The 17064-nt window shown below is 45.1% G+C and overlaps 1 pseudogene across 1 annotated transcript in view; it reads left to right on the plus strand.

Moving 5' to 3' along the window:
- Positions 1-2421: 2421 nt before the first annotated feature.
- Positions 2422-17064, plus strand: part of LOC311241971 (IQ motif and SEC7 domain-containing protein 3-like) — a 113892-nt pseudogene continuing 99249 nt past the window's right edge. Inside the window, exon 1 of the transcript in view lies at positions 2422-2553. The product of the transcript in view is annotated as an IQ motif and SEC7 domain-containing protein 3-like (transcript). The remainder of the gene's footprint in view (positions 2554-17064) is intronic.

Here is a 17064-nt window from a genome sequence, read left to right on the forward strand (position 1 = left end):
TGCAGGTGTTGATGAGTTATTGGGGGTTATCCAGGTCTCAGTTAGAGCCAGGAGCTGTAGGTTTTGACTATGGGCGTAACTAGTGTAATGTAACTAGTGTAATGTAACTAGTGTACTGTAACTAGTGTACTGCCACTAGTGTACTGCAACTAGTGTAATGTAACTAGTGTAATGTAACTAGTGTAATGTAACTAGTGTAATGTAACTAGTGTAATGTAACCTCGTTCCCAGTTGTATCTCCTCCGTGAGATAAAGCCTGGTAAAGCACTACTGCCGAAAGTGTCTGTGGGTTAGAATTTCCGGTGTATGTACTTCCCCTGGAAGCTGCCTCCGAATGGACCAAACTTTTCCCGAATCCTGTCGACAAACAAGCTAGAACGTCCCGGTCATGTAGTAAATTCTTCAGGCAAAGCCGTTGCAGCGGCTTATTAAACGAGGAAATATTGTGCACTTCACATGTTTCTATAATTGTTTTGTCGAAACCGGAAAGCCTGTAGCCTGTACTTCCTGTACTTCCGTTTAGACATTTTAGGAGGCATATCTTTACCAGCCTAAGTGTAATGTAACTAGTGTAATGTAACTAGTGTAGTGTAACTGAGTCCAGGGCGGTTCGCCGGTGGATCAGAACGAGCTTCATGACCCAACAAAGCACCATGTCACTCATTTACATTTACATTTAGTCATTTAGCTGACGCTTTTATCCAAAGCGACTTACAAGTTCTGTACGACAAGTCATCAGGAAGGGCACAACTCTATCAGCTGAGTAACAATGTTCATCAAGGTGTTGAGTGCTACAGTGTAGGTTAGTATATTAGGTATATTATATTAAGTGCATGACAGTAAGGTTAGTTAGGGTTAGATTTCTTTTTTAATAATTATTTTTTTTATTATTTCAGATAATGATTGAAGAGGTGCGTCTTTAGTCGACGGTGAAAGATTGGACGGGTTTCGGCTGTCCTAACTGGGGTGGGTAGTTCATTCCACCATTGTGGGGCAAGGACTAAGAAAAGGCAGGTTCTCCTTGATGATCCTCCTGGAGCTCGGATAGGAGTGGGTCTGAGACGGCCAGAAGATGCAGAGTGTAGGGGTCTTGAGGGTGTGTAGTTAGAGACCATTGACCGGAGGTAATGGTCTCACTCAACTACTAAGTGATACCCACCAGGTCACAATGGCCTATAACCCCATACAAACCCAAGCACACCCCCACACACGATACATGCCCACCTCATCTCTCCTTATCGTGCGCACGCCCACAAAACACGTCTGTCGGCTGCATGTCCCCCATGTCTGCGTGTGTCGTGTGTGTGTGCACACGCATGTGTCTATGTGTGTGCGTCACTGTTAGCTGTCCCAAATTATTCACATGTCTCTTCACATGTTCTCCTGTGAAGTCTTCGCTCCAGTGTGTGACTGTTTTACTGCTGTGCTCTGTAGTTCTGTGAGCTGCTCTGTGCTTTTATTTTGGTGCTCTGTAGTTCTGTGAGCTGCTCTGTGCTTTTATTTTGGCTGTCCATCTGCAGTGTGTCTAGAGAGACAGACTGATAGAGAGACAGACAGACCTGTACGCCCTTTGGCCTCCCTGCATACAATTGGCAGCAGAGATCACACACACAGAGAGGTCAACGTCCAGGAGGAGCGGTCTGAGGTCAGAGGTCGCCACGGCTGCAGCAGCACCCTCACTCTGCATTTTCTCCTTTTTGCAGCGATGGCCTTCCTCCAGACTCTGAGGAGGAGGAGGGGAGGGGAGGAGAGGGCGAGCTGCAGCAGCCCCAGTCGGTGCCCCAGCCTCAGCCACAAGCCGTACCTGAACCCCAGGCTGCACCCCAACCCCAGGCCCAACCTCAGCCACAAGCCGTACCTGAACCCCAGGCCCAAACCCAACCACAGGCCCAACCTCAGCCACAAGCCGTACCTGAACCCCAGGCTGCACCCCAACCCCAGCCCCAACCGCAGCCACAAGCCGTACCTGAACCCCAGCCCCAACCTCAGCCACAAGCCGTACCTGAACCCCAGGCTATACCCCAACCTCAGGCCCAGCCCCAGCCTCAGCCACAAGCCATACCTGAGCCCCAGCCCCAGCCTCAGCCACAAGCTATACCTGAGCCCCACCCCCAGCCTCAGCCCCAGCCTCAGCCACAAGCCATACCTGAGCCCCAGGCTCCACCCCAACCTCAGGCCCAAGCCATACCTGAACCCCAGCCCCAGCCTCAGCCCCAGCCTCAACCACAAGCCATACCTGAGCCCCAGGTGGAGGTCACAAGTGGTCAAGCACAGGACACTCCTACAACCCCTGAGCCTTGTGAAGGAGAGCAAGACGATGGAGAACAAGAGAAGGAGGTGGCGGTGGAGGAAGAGGCAACCCCCGAGGAGGAGGTGGTGGCCGTGCGGTGCGAGAAGGCGGCAGCGGTGGAGCAGGAGGAGGAAGGGGGAGGAGCCAAAGGAGGGTGCACGGGGAGGCGAGCCAGTCTGCACCACACGGCCTCCCCCTTGAGGGCCTGCTCACACTCCTCCACCTCTGACTACGAGCTCTCGCTCGACCTGAAAAACAAGCAGGTAGGGTTGTGTTTGGGGGCGGGGTAGGTGGGGGAGAGGGCGGGGGACTTGGATTGTGTTTCTGTGCGTCTTGTGGTCTTTGATGTATGTCCGTTTTGGCTTCTCTGTCTGAGGGCGAGGCTGTTTGCTTGGAGGTCAAAGTTGTTTGGCTACGTCAGTCTGGTCCGTTATGGCTGTGTTATGGCTGTGTTATGGCTATAATGTGTTTCGGAGACTGGCGGGTGTCGGATGACATTTGCCATCACAGCTGCGTGTGTCAGCAATTTAGGCTCAGGTGGTTATTCCTGTGTCTTTTTTTCATGCCAATGGGACTAGCTAACCTAGCTAACCTACTAGCTAACCTAACTAACCTACTAGCTAACCTAGCAACCCTAGCTAACCTAGCTAACCTACTAGCTAACCTAGCAAACCTAGCTAACCTACTAGCTAACATTGCTAACCTACTAGCTAACCTAGCTAACCTACTAGCTAACCTAGCAAACCTAGCTAACCTACTAGCTAACCTTGCTAACCTACTAGCTAACCTACTGTCATTATCATCATTCATCATTGGACTAGCTAACCCCTACTGTCATTATCATCATTCATCATTGCCATTTCCAGCATCGTTATTTTTCACCTTCATAATAACATGGTTTTATCTTTTTGACAGTTTCTGAGCAATTTTCTTCCCGAAAGCAATGTAATTAGTTGAGTTAGTTCTACCACTGTGTTGTAATAGTGAGACTGTACGGGAACCTTCAATTCAATGGCTTTCTTATTTGCGCACACAGACACACAAACGCTGATATAAACGTTGCCTAAACATACACATCCCATGGTGTATTTTATTTATTTTTTATGTATTATTTTATATATTTTATTGTATTTTTTTCTCTCTCCCCTGGTGCGTCAGATATCTGGCTTTCATCTCATGATGAAAAGTTCAAATCTTCCATTTCTATTGCAGGCAGTCGCAGAGATTAATTCACTGATTGTTATCAGTTCCCATGAAACCACATACATTTCTTACATTGTGGGTGAATGTGCGTTGACTGCTTGCTTGTGGGTGAATGTGCGTTGACTGCTTGTGGGTGAATGTGCGTTGACTGCTTGTGGGTGAATGTGCGTTGACTGCTTGTGGGTGAATGTGTGTTGACTGCTTGTGGGTGAATGTGTGTTCACTGCTTGTGGGTGAATGTGTGTTGACTGCTTGTGGGTGAATGTGTGTTGACTGCTTGTGAGTGAATGTACGTTGACTGCTTGTGGATGAATGTGCATTGACTGCTTGCGCTTGTGGGTGAATGTGCGTTGACTGCTTGCTTGTCGGTGAATGTGCATTGACTGCTTGTGGGTGAATGTGCATTGACTGCTTGTGGGTGAATGTGCGTTGACTGCTTGTGGGTGAACGTGCGTTGACTGCTTGCTTGTGGGTGAATGTGCGTTGACTGCTTGTGGGTGAATGTGCGTTGACTGCTTTCTTGTGAGTGAATGTACGTTGACTGCTTGTGGTTGAATGTACGTTGACTGCTTGCTTGTGGGTGAATGTGCGTTGACTGCTTGTGGGTGAATGTGCGTTGACTGCTTTCTTGTGAGTGAATGTACGTTGACTGCTTGTGGTTGAATGTACGTTGACTGCTTGCTTGTGGGTGAATGTGCGTTGACTGCTTGTGGGTGAATGTGCGTTGACTGCTTTCTTGTGAGTGAATGTACGTTGACTGCTTGCTTGTGGGTGAATGTACGTTGACTGCTTGCTTGTGGGTGAATGTGCATTGACTGCTTGTGGGTGAATGTGCATTGACTGCTTGTGGGTGAATGTGTGTTGACTGCTTGTGGGTGAAAGTGCGTTGACTGCTTGTGGGTGAATGTGCATTGACTGCTTGCTTGTGGGTGAATGTGTGTTGACTGCTTGTGGGTGAATGTGTGTTGACTGCTTGTGAGTGAATGTACGTTGACTGCTTGTGGATGAATGTGCATTGACTGCTTGCTTGTGGATGCATGTGCATTGACTGCTTGTGGGTGAATGTGCGTTGACTGCTTGCTTGTGGGTGAATGTGCATTGACTGCTTGTGGGTGAATGTGCATTGACTGCTTGTGGGTGAATGTGCGTTGACTGCTTGTGGGTGAACGTGCGTTGACTGCTTGCTTGTGGGTGAATGTGCGTTGACTGCTTGTGGGTGAATGTGCGTTGACTGCTTTCTTGTGAGTGAATGTACGTTGACTGCTTGTGGTTGAATGCACGTTGACTGCTTGTGGGTGAATGTGCGTTGACTGCTTTCTTGTGAGTGAATGTACGTTGACTGCTTGCTTGTGGGTGAATGTACGTTGACTGCTTGCTTGTGGGTGAATGTGCATTGACTGCTTGTGGGTGAATGTGCATAGACTGCTTGTGGGTGAATGTGTGTTGACTGCTTGTGGGTGAACGTGCGTTGACTGCTTGTGGGTGAATGTGCATTGACTGCTTGCTTGTGGGTGAATGTGTGTTGACTGCTTGTGGGTCAATGTGTGTTGACTGCTTGTGGGTGAATGTACGTTGACTGCTTGCTTGTGGGTGAATGTGCGTTGACTGCTTGTGGGTGAATGTACGTTGACTGCTTGCTTGTGGGTGAATGTGCGTTGACTGCTTGTGGGTGAATGTGCGTTGACTGCTTGTGGGTGAATGTGTGTTGACTGCTTGTGGGTGAATGTGTGTTGACTGCTTGTGAGTGAATGTACGTTGACTGCTTGTGGGTGAATGTGCGTTGACTGCTTTCTTGTGAGTGAATGTACGTTGACTGCTTGTGGATGAATGTGCATTGACTGCTTGCTTGTGGATGAATGTGCATTGACTGCTTGTGGGTGAATGTGCATTGACTGCTTGCTTGTGGGTGAATGTGTGTTGACTGCTTGTGGGTGAATGTACGTTGACTGCTTGCTTGTGGGTGAATGTGCGTTGACTGCTTGTGGGTGAATGTGCGTTGACTGCTTGTGGGTGAATGTGTGTTGACTGCTTGTGGGTGAATGTGTGTTGACTGCTTGTGAGTGAATGTACGTTGACTGCTTGTGGGTGAATGTGCGTTGACTGCTTTCTTGTGAGTGAATGTACGTTGACTGCTTGTGGATGAATGTGCATTGACTGCTTGCTTGTGGATGAATGTGCATTGACTGCTTGTGGGTGAATGTGCATTGACTGCTTGCTTGTGGGTGAATGTGCGTTGACTGCTTGTGGGTGAATGTGCATTGACTGCTTGCTTTTGGGTGAATGTGCATTGACTGCTTGTGGGTGAATGTGCATTGACTGCTTGTGGGTGAATGTGCGTTGACTGCTTGTGGGTGAACGTGCGTTGACTGCTTGCTTGTGGGTGAATGTACGTTGACTGCTTGCTTGTGGGTGAATGTGCGTTGACTGCTTGTGGGTGAATGTGCGTTGACTGCTTTCTTGTCAGTGAATGTACGTTGACTGCTTGCTTGTGGGTGAATGTACGTTGACTGCTTGCTTGTGGGTGAATGTGCATTGACTGCTTGTGGGTGAATGTGCATTGACTGCTTGTGGGTGAATGTGTGTTGACTGCTTGTGGGTGAACGTGCGTTGACTGCTTGTGGGTGAATGTGCGTTGACTGCTTGCTTGTGGGTGAATGTGTGTTGACTGCTTGTGGGTGAATGTGTGTTGACTGCTTGTGGGTGAATGTACGTTGACTGCTTGCTTGTGGGTGAATGTGCGTTGACTGCTTGTGGGTGAATGTACGTTGACTGCTTGCTTGTGGGTGAATGTGCGTTGACTGCTTGTGGGTGAATGTGCGTTGACTGCTTGCTTGTGGGTGAATGTGTGTTGACTGCTTGCTTGTGGGTGAATGTGTGTTGACTGCTTGTGCGTGAATGTGCGTTGACTGCTTGCTTGTGGGTGACTGTGCGTTGACTGCTTGTGGGTGAATGTGCGTTGACTGCTTGTGGGTGAATGTACGTTGACTGCTTGCTTGTGGATGAATGTGCCTTGACTGCTTGCTTGTGAGTGAATGTATGTTGACTGCTTGTGGGTGAATGTGCATTGACTGCTTGCTTGTGGGTGAATGTGCATTGACTGCTTGTGGGTGAATGTGCCTTGACTGCTTGTGGGTGAATGTGTGTTGACTGCTTGTGGGCAGTGTTAAATTTGTCAACTAAAATGATGACGAAAGATGTTCGTCAACAAAGGTTTTTTTCATGACGACAACGAGACGTGACGTCACGTTATTGAAGACCATGTGACGCTAACGAGACTAAATAGTTTATTAAATATCGTTGACCACAACTGAGGACACAAAAATGTAATTTACAAAAACCAGGACTAAAACAAGACGAGACCAAATAATTATAACTTTTCTTAATGCTTTTGTCCCGACAGAGCAGTGTGACAGGGAGCTCTGTTATTAGCATTAGCTGAAGAGCTATTTGAAAATCTAGTTTTAGCTTAACGTTACCTTGGCTAACGTTGGGACTATTCATAATCCAGCTGCAGACCTGCAAGCAAAGTACAGCAAGTTGTCAAAGGAGTATTCCAAGGTAAATCACTTTTTCACCAGTAACGTTACATGTTTGTATTTCCATCTAGCTCGCGTTAACTAGTGGCTAACCTAGCTCACGCTAATGTGGCTAACTGATCGACCTCTCGCACACAATTAATGACATGTTGCGGACTGCTTGTGGGTGAATGTGCGTTGACTGCTTGTGGGTGAATGTGTGTTGACTGCTTGTGGATGAATGTGTGTTGACTGCTTGTGGGTGAATGTGTGTTGACTGCTTGTGGGTGAATGTGTGTTGACTCCTTGTGGGTGAATGTGTGTTGACTGCTTGTGAGTGAATGTACGTTGACTGCTTGTGGATGAATGTGCATTGACTGCTTGCTTGTGGGTGAATGTGCATTGACTGCTTGCTTGTGGGTGAATGTGCGTTGACTGCTTGTGGGTGAATGTGTGTTGACTGCTTGTGGGTGAATGTGCGTTGACTGCTTGCTTGTGGGTGAATGTGCATTGACTGCTTGAGGGTGAATGTACATTGACTGCTTGTGGGTGAATGTGCATTGACTGCTTGTGGGTGAATGTGCGTTGACTGCTTGTGGGTGAACGTGCGTTGACTGCTTGCTTGTGGGTGAATGTACGTTGACTGCTTGCTTGTGGGTGAATGTGCGTTGACTGCTTGTGGGTGAATGTGCGTTGACTACTTTCTTGTGAGTGAATGTACATTGACTGCTTGCTTGTCGGTGAATGTGCATTGACTGCTTGTGGGTGAATGTGCATTGACTGCTTATGGGTGAATGTGTGTTGACTGCTTGTGGGTGAGTGTGCGTTGACTGCTTGTGGGTGAATGTGCGTTGACTGCTTGCTTGTGGGTGAATGTGCATTGACTGCTTGTGGGTGAATGTGCATTGACTGCTTGTGGGTGAATGTGTGTTGACTGCTTGTGGGTGAATGTGCGTTGACTCCTTGTGGGTGAATGTGCGTTGACTGCTTGCTTGTGGGTGAATGTGTTTTGACTGCTTGCTTGTGGGTGAATGTGCGTTGACTGCTTGTGGGTGAATGTACGTTGGCTGCTTGCTTGTGGGTGAATGTGCGTTGACTGCTTGTGGGTGAATGTGCATTGACTGCTTGCTTGTGGGTGAATGTGTGTTGACTGCTTGCTTGTGGGTGAATGTACGTTGACTGCTTGTGGGTGAATGTGCGTTGACTGCTTGCTTGTGGGTGAATGTGTGTTGACTGCTTGTGGGTGAATGTGTGTTGACTGCTTGTGGGTGAATGTGCGTTGACTGCTTGCTTGTGGGTGACTGTGCGTTGACCGCTTGTGGGGGAATGTGCGTTGACTGCTTGTGGGTGAATGTATGTTGACTGCTTGTGAGTGAATGTGCGTTGACTGCTTGCTTGTGGGTGAATGTGCATTGACTGCTTGTGGGTGAATGTGCCTTGACTGCTTGTGGGTGAATGTGTGTTGACTGCTTGTGGGCAGTGTTAATTTTGTCAACTAAAATGATGACGTTAGATGTTCGTCAACAAAGGTTTTTTCATGACGACAACGAGACGTGACGTCACGTTATTGAAGACCATGTGACGCTAACGAGACTAAATAGTTTATTAAATATCGTTGACCACAACTGAGGACACAAAAATTTAATTTACAAAAACCAGGACGAAATTTCTCATCATGTATGTTGATATTGACTAAAACAAGATGAGACAAAATAATTATAACTTTTCTTAATGCCATCGTCCCGACAGAGCAATGTGACGGGGAGCTCTGTTATTAGCATTAGCTGAAGAGCTATTTGAAAACCTAGTTTTAGCTTAATGTTACCTTGGCTAAAGTTGGGACTATTCATAATCCAGCTCCAGACCTGCAAGCAAAGTACAGCAAGTTGGCAAAGGAGTATTCCAAGGTAAATCACTTTTTCACCAGTAACGTTACATTGTTTGTATTTCCATCTAGCTCGCATTAACTAGTGGCTAACCTAGCTCACGCTAATGTGGCTAACTGATCGACCTCTCGCACACAATTAATGACATGTTGCGGACAGCCATACCGGTGACAATGTTTAGCTTTTAGTGCCAAATGATAAGAGTCTGAGGCGGAGTCTCAAAAGAGAATGTTGAATATTTATTGTGCATTAAAAATCACAACAGAGCCTCTGCTACTAGCTAACCTAAACGGAGCCTTCTGGAAGCAAGTGCAACAACGTATAATGTCCGTGTGGAACCAATGTGCCAACAACCTTTCCGTGGGTGAAGCATAGTTGAGCATAGTTGTCATTTAATGATACTAATACTAATCTATACAATCACCTGTTGTTGAATAAATACCATTATTTTCTAGTTATTACTAAAAAACAGTATATATAAAACAGTAGCTGTAAAAAAGAAAAGAAAAAAAAGTTTTATAATTTATATAATATAATTTTTTTTAAAGTACATTAACTAAAAATAGACAAAAATGTCATCCGTTTTAGTCGACTAAATCTAGACTAAAACAAAAAAACTAAATTGAGACAAAAAATGACTAAGACTAAAATGCTCAGACATTTAGTTGACTAAAACTGACTAAACGAAAGATTTGATTTGATTATGAAGATGACTAAATATGATGAAAACGAAAAAGGAGCACTTGACACATGACTAAGACTGAAACTAAAATGAAAATAGCTGCCAAAATGAACACTGCTTGTGGGTGAATGTGTGTTGACTGCTTGCTTGCGGGTGAATGTGCGTTGACTGCTTGTGGGTGAATGTGCTTTGACTGCTTGTGGGTGAATGTGCCTCGACTGCTTGCTTGTGGGTGAATGTGCCTTGACTGCTTGCTTGTGGGTGAATGTGCCTTGACTGCTTGCTTGTGGGTGAATGTGCTTTGACTGCTTGCAAACATGTGTGCAAAACTGTTTACAGTTTTGGGATGTGTGTGAGATTATGTGCAAAATAAATCTGCGTTGTTTTCTTGGTGAAGTGCCTCTGACCTTTGACCTCTGGGCCCATTGTGTGTTGTCACTGTCACACCGCTCATCAGGCTCTCACCCATCCAAAGTTCATCCTTCATCCTTTCACCATCGTTAAACATCCTCCTCCAGACCCTCTGAGCTCACGCTCCTCCACCAGGTAAGTTTCATGATCATTTTTCATTTCAAACCTTTATTTAAACCCGAAAGGCAACTTTCGGGGTTTCCCTCATTTACAGTCCGGTCGAGTGTACATACCGAGTTAAGCAAAGAAAAGGCTAATTAAATCATAACAATAAGACAAGTAAGGATAACAATTAGGGATGTTCGATATTGGCTCTTTTACCGATATCCGATATACCGATATTGTCCAACTCTTAATTTCCGATACCGATATCAACCGATACCAATATATGCAGGGTTCCCCCCCCCCAAAAAACACAACATTATGCATACTTTTCACAATAAATACAATACGAATTTGTTCTTACTTGCTTGCCTGGGTAAATAAAGGTTAAATAAATGTAAAAAAATAAGTTATATATATATTTTTTTACCGATACCGATCATTTCCGATATTACATTCTAATGGCAATATCGGTAGGCCGATAATATCGGACATCCTTAATAACAATCAATTAAAACACATACAACTTGATTGACAGACAGAGAAGATTTGAGATCAATGTTTTTAACTCTGCAACAGAGGGGAGAATCTCAAGCTTTAAGGACGGTTGGAGTTCATTCCATGAGCTAGAGGGGCATCATAGCAAGATGCAGATTTACCCTGTTCAGAGCAAACTCAGGGGACCTTACCGACGCACAACATACACAGATAACCACCGATCTTTAAATTGAAGTACAAAAACAACAACAATCAAATGGAAATCACCAAAATTAGAGATACAATGTTTTTGCCTAATAGATATGGGACCAGTGTCTTGGCTTCTGGCCCTGTCCTGGTAGCGTGAATACTTTCGGCAGCCCACTTGTCCTTCCGCGTTGCTCTGATTGGCCGAGCGTGCGCATGCGCATGAGCCGCGACAAGCTCCTCAGAAAGGCAGGAATAATAAGCTCCCCTTACCGCAATTTATACAAATGGATATATTGATTTCGCCGTAACGAATCATTAAAAAAATATACCGTTAACTGGAATATGTTGTGCCTTTACACATATGTTGGATTATGTAATTGGTTTGTCATGACAAACCAATAAAAAATCACGAATTAACCGGTGGCTACAACAACACACAGTATATAAAGTACTTCTATATTCTATTCTACTGAGTCAGGTGTTTGGGTGCATCAATTAATATTACGTAGATAAGGTAAGAACAACAACAATGCACAATGGTATCGATGGCCCCATCGTTCATTGTAAACAATGATGTATGTAGTTACTGTGTGTTGTTGTAGCCGCCGGTTAATTCGCGATTTTTTATTTTACATAATCCAACATATGTGTAAAGAAACAACATATTCCAAACACTTTGACTGCCGGAAAACGCTTAAAAGCGTCATTCCCGGCCATGCTCAAGTTGCCGGAGGACGCTTTACAGCGTCCTTATATCAATATTTCAAAAATCTGCGATCGGATTCATATTTCCCCTCCGCTGGCCTGAGATCCACCAGGAGGACCCACTGAGCTCTCTGGCGGTTCAGGAGCGCCATCTGGTGGCCGATCGGCGCAATCGCCAAACAGGAAGTGCTATGGAGGTTGTGCTGGTCGGCCGTATTACTTCCGGGCACTCTGTTTGGCTACCGGGACTCGATCTCGACACAATACATAGCGATCGATTGCCAATAACTCGATAAACAACATGATTTGGACATATATACTATTATACAAGCTGGAAATGGACCCGATATTTCTACATACCATAATAGGTAAATGACTGTTCCACGCTCATCGCCCAACGGCGCGAGGAGGATACGGTAAGATTCAGCGTTATTTTTGATCGTATTCCATATAAACTGTTATGATGAACATATCACCCACACTAGATGAATGATATAACGCTGTCCACGGAATTATAAACGATCCCCCGCCCATCCGGTCATCATCAGATCATACGTAGATCATTCTAGAAGTACGTCCAATTGAAATTTTTTATATCGCCCCGATTGCCATCAAACTGTATTTCATCATCAATATAATGCATTTGGGGCTATATATCACGTTCTGGAGAAAGCTGCAGAAAGAGATGAAAACATACTTATACATTAGACCATACTTTACTATGAATATGTGAATGAAAAAGTTTAACGTTGCTACACAATGAACAATACATATAGGACTTTGAATGGGCCCTAATAATGGCAATGTAGCAATAGAATTTAAAAAGTTATAGCCCTGCAAAGAAGGGGAATTTCTCCATAGACAAATAGCGCTGGCAATCCACAGTAATTTTCCGGATTTCTGGCCGGCACCCATAGTGTTTTAACGGTATATTTTTTTAATGATTCGTTACGGTGTAATCAATACTTCCATTTGTATAAATTGCGTTCCAGACCTCCATGTTTTGGGGGTATTCATCAGAAAAATAAGGATCCGGGATTCGGCTCCCATCAGTCGGGCAAGAACTGCGGGTTTTCAGCCTCTCTCCTCTCTCCTGGAGCTTAAGTAGAGTTTAGTATTCCTGCCTGGCTGAGGAGCCCGTCGCGGCTCATGCGCATGCGCGTGCTCGGCCAATCAGAGCAATGCGGAAGGACAAGTGGGCTGCCGAAAGTATTCACACGTCCTGGTAGTTTTGGATGTTGCATAGAAGTTGTTCTTTGCCAATATACAGTAGCGATTTTCCGTGGTACCTTAAATTGTGGCACTTTCTTTTAGGTTAAACAATTTTTAAATACCCTTTGTGTCCTATGAAGGTTATATATTTCATTGATGGCTGTATTTAATTTGACTTGTTAGATTTATGCATCTGCTTTTATTATTATTATTATTATTATTATTATTATTATTATTATTATTATTATTATTATTATTATTATTATTATTATTATTATTATTATTATTATTATTATTATTATTATTATTATTATTATTATTATTATTATTATTATTATTATTATTATTATTATTATTATTATTATTATTATTATTATTATTATTATTATTTAAGAGAAAAGAAAAAGAAAAGAACAGGCTCAATTGATTTTCATCTGTTATAATCACACTCATCGTCTGTCTTACTTATTATTTATTTCTCCCAAAAGGTGCTATACAAATAAAGTTATTATTATTATAAATTAAGGTTCCGACGGGCTGTCTGCGGGCAGTGGCCCGACATTAACAGCCGCCTGTTATAATCACCAGGTGTAACCCGAGCGCCCCTACTGGTTGATATACCGCTAATCCGGCACAAACACGGTACCCACACCGCAGTGCAGAGAGTCATAAGCGCTGCAACTGTATCAGCGTCAGCTGTCTAACCACTTTGGATAAAAGCGTCAGCTGTCAGCTGTCTAACCACTTTGGATAAAAGCGTCAGCTAAATGACTAAATGTAAATGTAAATGTAACCAGTTCGTAGCCCTGCTAATGCTAGCTACACCAGTTTGTAGCCCTGCTAGCGTTAGCTAGCGGCTGTCTCACTAGTTCGTAGCACTGCTAGCGTTAGCTACCGGCTGTCTCACCATTTTGTAGCCCTGCTAGCATTAGCTACCGGCTGTCTCACCAGTTCATAGCCCTGCTAGCGTTAGCTACCGGCTGTCTCACCAGTTCGTAGCCCTGCTAGCGCTAGATACACCAGTTTGTAGCCCTGCTAGCATTAGCTACCGGCTGTCTCACCAGTTCGTAGCTCTGCTAGCGCTAGCTACACCAGTTCGTAGCCCTGCTAGCGCTAGCTACCGGCTGTCTCACCAGTTCGTAGCCCTGCTAGTGTTCGCTACCGGCTGTCTCACCAGTTCGTAGCCCTGCTAGCATTAGCTACCGGCTGTCTCACCAGTTCATAGCCCTGCTAGCGTTAGCTAGCGGCTCTCTCACCAGTTCGTAGCCCTGCTAGCGTTAGCTAGCAGCTGTCTCACCAGTTCGTAGCCCTGCTAGCGTTAGCTACCGGCTGTTTCACCAGTTCGTAGTACTGCTAGCGTTAGCTACCGGCTGTCTCACCAGTTCATAGCCCTGCTAGCGTTAGCTACCGGCTGTCTCACCAGTTCGTAGCCCTGCTAGCGTTAGCTACTGGCTGTCTCACCAGTTCGTAGCCCTGCTAGTGTTAGCTACCGGCTGTCTCACCAGTTCATAGCCCTGCTAGTGTTAGCTACCGGCTGTCTCACCAGTTCATAGCCCTGCTAGCGTTAGCTACCGGCTGTCTCACCAGTTCGTAGCCTTGCTAGCGTTAGCTACCGGCTGTCTCACCAGTTCATAGCCCTGCTAGCGTTAGCTACCGGCTGTCTCACCAGTTCGTAGCCCTGCTAGCGTTAGCTACCAACTGTCTCACCAGTTCATAGCCCTGCTAGCATTAGCTACTGGCTGTCTCACCAGTTCGTAGCCCTGCTAGCGTTAGCTACCGGCTGTCTCACCAGTTCATAGCCCTGCTAGCGTTAGCTAGCGGCTGTCTCACTAGTTCGTAGCACTGCTAGCGTTAGCTACCGGCTGTCTCACCAGTTCATAGCCCTGCTAGCGTTAGCTAGCAGCTGTCTCACCAGTTCGTAGCCCTGCTAGCGTTAGCTACCGGCTGTCTCACCAGTTCGTAGCACTGCTAGCATTAGCTACCGGCTGTCTCACCAGTTCATAGCCCTACTAGCATTAGCTACCGGTTGTCTCACCAGTTCGTAGCCTTGCTAGCGTTAGCTACCGGCTGTCTCACCAGTTCTTAGCCCTGCTAGCGTTAGCTACCGGCTGTTTCACCAGTTCGTGGCACTGCTAGCGTTAGCTACCGGCTGTCTCACCAGTTCATAGCCCTGCTAGCGTTAGCTAGCGGCTGTCTCACTAGTTCGTAGCACTGCTAGCGTTAGCTACCGGCTGTCTCACCAGTTCGTAGCCCTGCTAGCCTGTCTCACCAGTTTGTAGCCCTGCTAGTGTTAGCTACCGGCTGTCTCACCAGTTCGTAGCCCTGCTAGCGTTAGCTACCAAGTGCAACCACTCTCACATTGATTCCACCGACCGGCAGTGGCTGCTCACCGTGGGTCCACATGCTTTCCTCTTTCCTGCTCTTATTGCCTTCAATTTCCATACATTTTATTGCCTTCAAGTACACTCCTATTTTCACTAACATCCCTTTTCCCATCCATCAATCGCTCTCTTGTAATCACCCTCTCCTCCTTTCCACTTCATCTTCTCTACCACCCCCTGCCCAGTCTCCTCTGTTCTCTCTCTTTTAATCTCACTTCTAAAGGTTCTCCCTTTCGCCACCTATCTCTCTTGGTCAGCGATGTTGTGGAGGTCTGATCAGTGAGATTGATCTTCTCTCCGTAGAGAAATGCTCCTCTGTGAGGTTTCGCTCCGACATTGATTGGTGTTGGGTAGCTTGATAGATTCCTGGATCAATGTCAGGTCAATTCAATTATCTGAATATACCTTCATTCCTGTGGATGACCGTAGATGATTATTTGAGCAGAAAACTGCTGGTAGTCTGTCCATCTCCCAGGATCTAGTTATTTTCCTACTGAGGTTGATATTTGGAAAAGAGATAACGCCATAAAGTGTAAAATAATCCCTGCATTTCAAATACACTTTGCAGGTGTATGTTTTTTGGAATTGTTCAGTTCTCAAAATGATATCTTAGCTGTGACCTCAAAGGGTTCATCTCATGCCCCAGGGAGGGCAGTCCGTTTGGTATTATTGAACATGCACTAGTCTTGCCTATAGAAATACAGAGGAAAACAGGGACACAATATCCTAGATAATTGTCTTAAATGGCTGAATAAATGGCTGCATTTATATAGCGCTTTTATCCAAAGCGCTTTACCATTTGTTCCTCACATTTTACCCATTTACTCACACATTCACACACTGATGGCACCAACCTGGTGCCAACCTGCACATCAGGAGCAATTAGGGGTTAAGTGTCTTGCTCAAGGACACTTCAACATGCTGAGCGGGAGGAGTGGGGATCAAACAAGGAACCTCTGGATTACCAGACGACTGCTCTACCTCCCGAGCCACTGTCGGCATGTCTTGAGTTAAAGGGGGATTTTTAATGGGAATCCTATTGTTCTGTTGTGAGATGGAACTCTAGTGAACTCTAGCGAACTGCAGAGACTATTTCCTCAATCTTTGAACTTTCCCCAAGGACAAGCATTCTGCAGTTGAGGCGATGCGACAGTGCTGTCTGTCCTACATGTGATAATTGATCTAGCGTAAACCTCGCCCTCTTTTCTCGATCCTCCAATTACAAGTGTCACTTCCCTCGGATAAACTTAGTTTGAGACAGGTCAGTTATCACACGTCGTCCTCACAACAGAACGGCGGGATTAAGGTTGACAATCAGCAAAGTGGCAATACTGTACTGTAGCTGTTTATCATCTGCTTCTGAAACGGTAGTATGACTTAACGTATGTCATTTGCATGTAGGCCTACAAGTTCAAACAAACATCCACAAAGCCAGTCTCAGATTCATTGACATTTACATGCAGAACAGGCTGTATTTGTATGAAATCACATAGTCTTAGTTCTCTCCTTTTCTGCTGTAGGAAAAACTTGTTCATAATTCACAAGTACTAATTTGACTGACAATGGCCCATAGTAAAACTCTGTTGCACTGCACTATTAACCTCTTAACATGCGCCCAGAAAAGCGGCCATCTTTTTTACTTGAACTTGAGGACTGCATACTTTTTTTGCAAAGCTTATCTTTATACTTTATGCTTTATGCTTATATATATTTGTATGCTTATTATTAGTGCTGTCAGTCGATTAAAAAAAGGTATCTAATTAATTACAGGATTTGTAATTAATTAATCTAATTAATCACATTTTAATCGCATAACCATTTTAGGCCTGATATTCTATAGTCTATAATCATATTTCAAATGGCATGTGTCCGGATGGCAGAATTCAGTACTGAATCTACAAAACCTTCTGTTTAATCATCTTCCATTTATTCATTTGCTTAGATTTTTCAGGTCTGGTCAATTTTAGCATGGTGTTATTCACAGTCAAAG

Source organism: Notolepis coatsorum (genome assembly GCF_963971535.1).
Source record: "Notolepis coatsorum genome assembly, chromosome: 15".
In the NCBI taxonomy this organism is placed as follows: Eukaryota; Metazoa; Chordata; class Actinopteri; order Aulopiformes; family Paralepididae; genus Notolepis; species Notolepis coatsorum.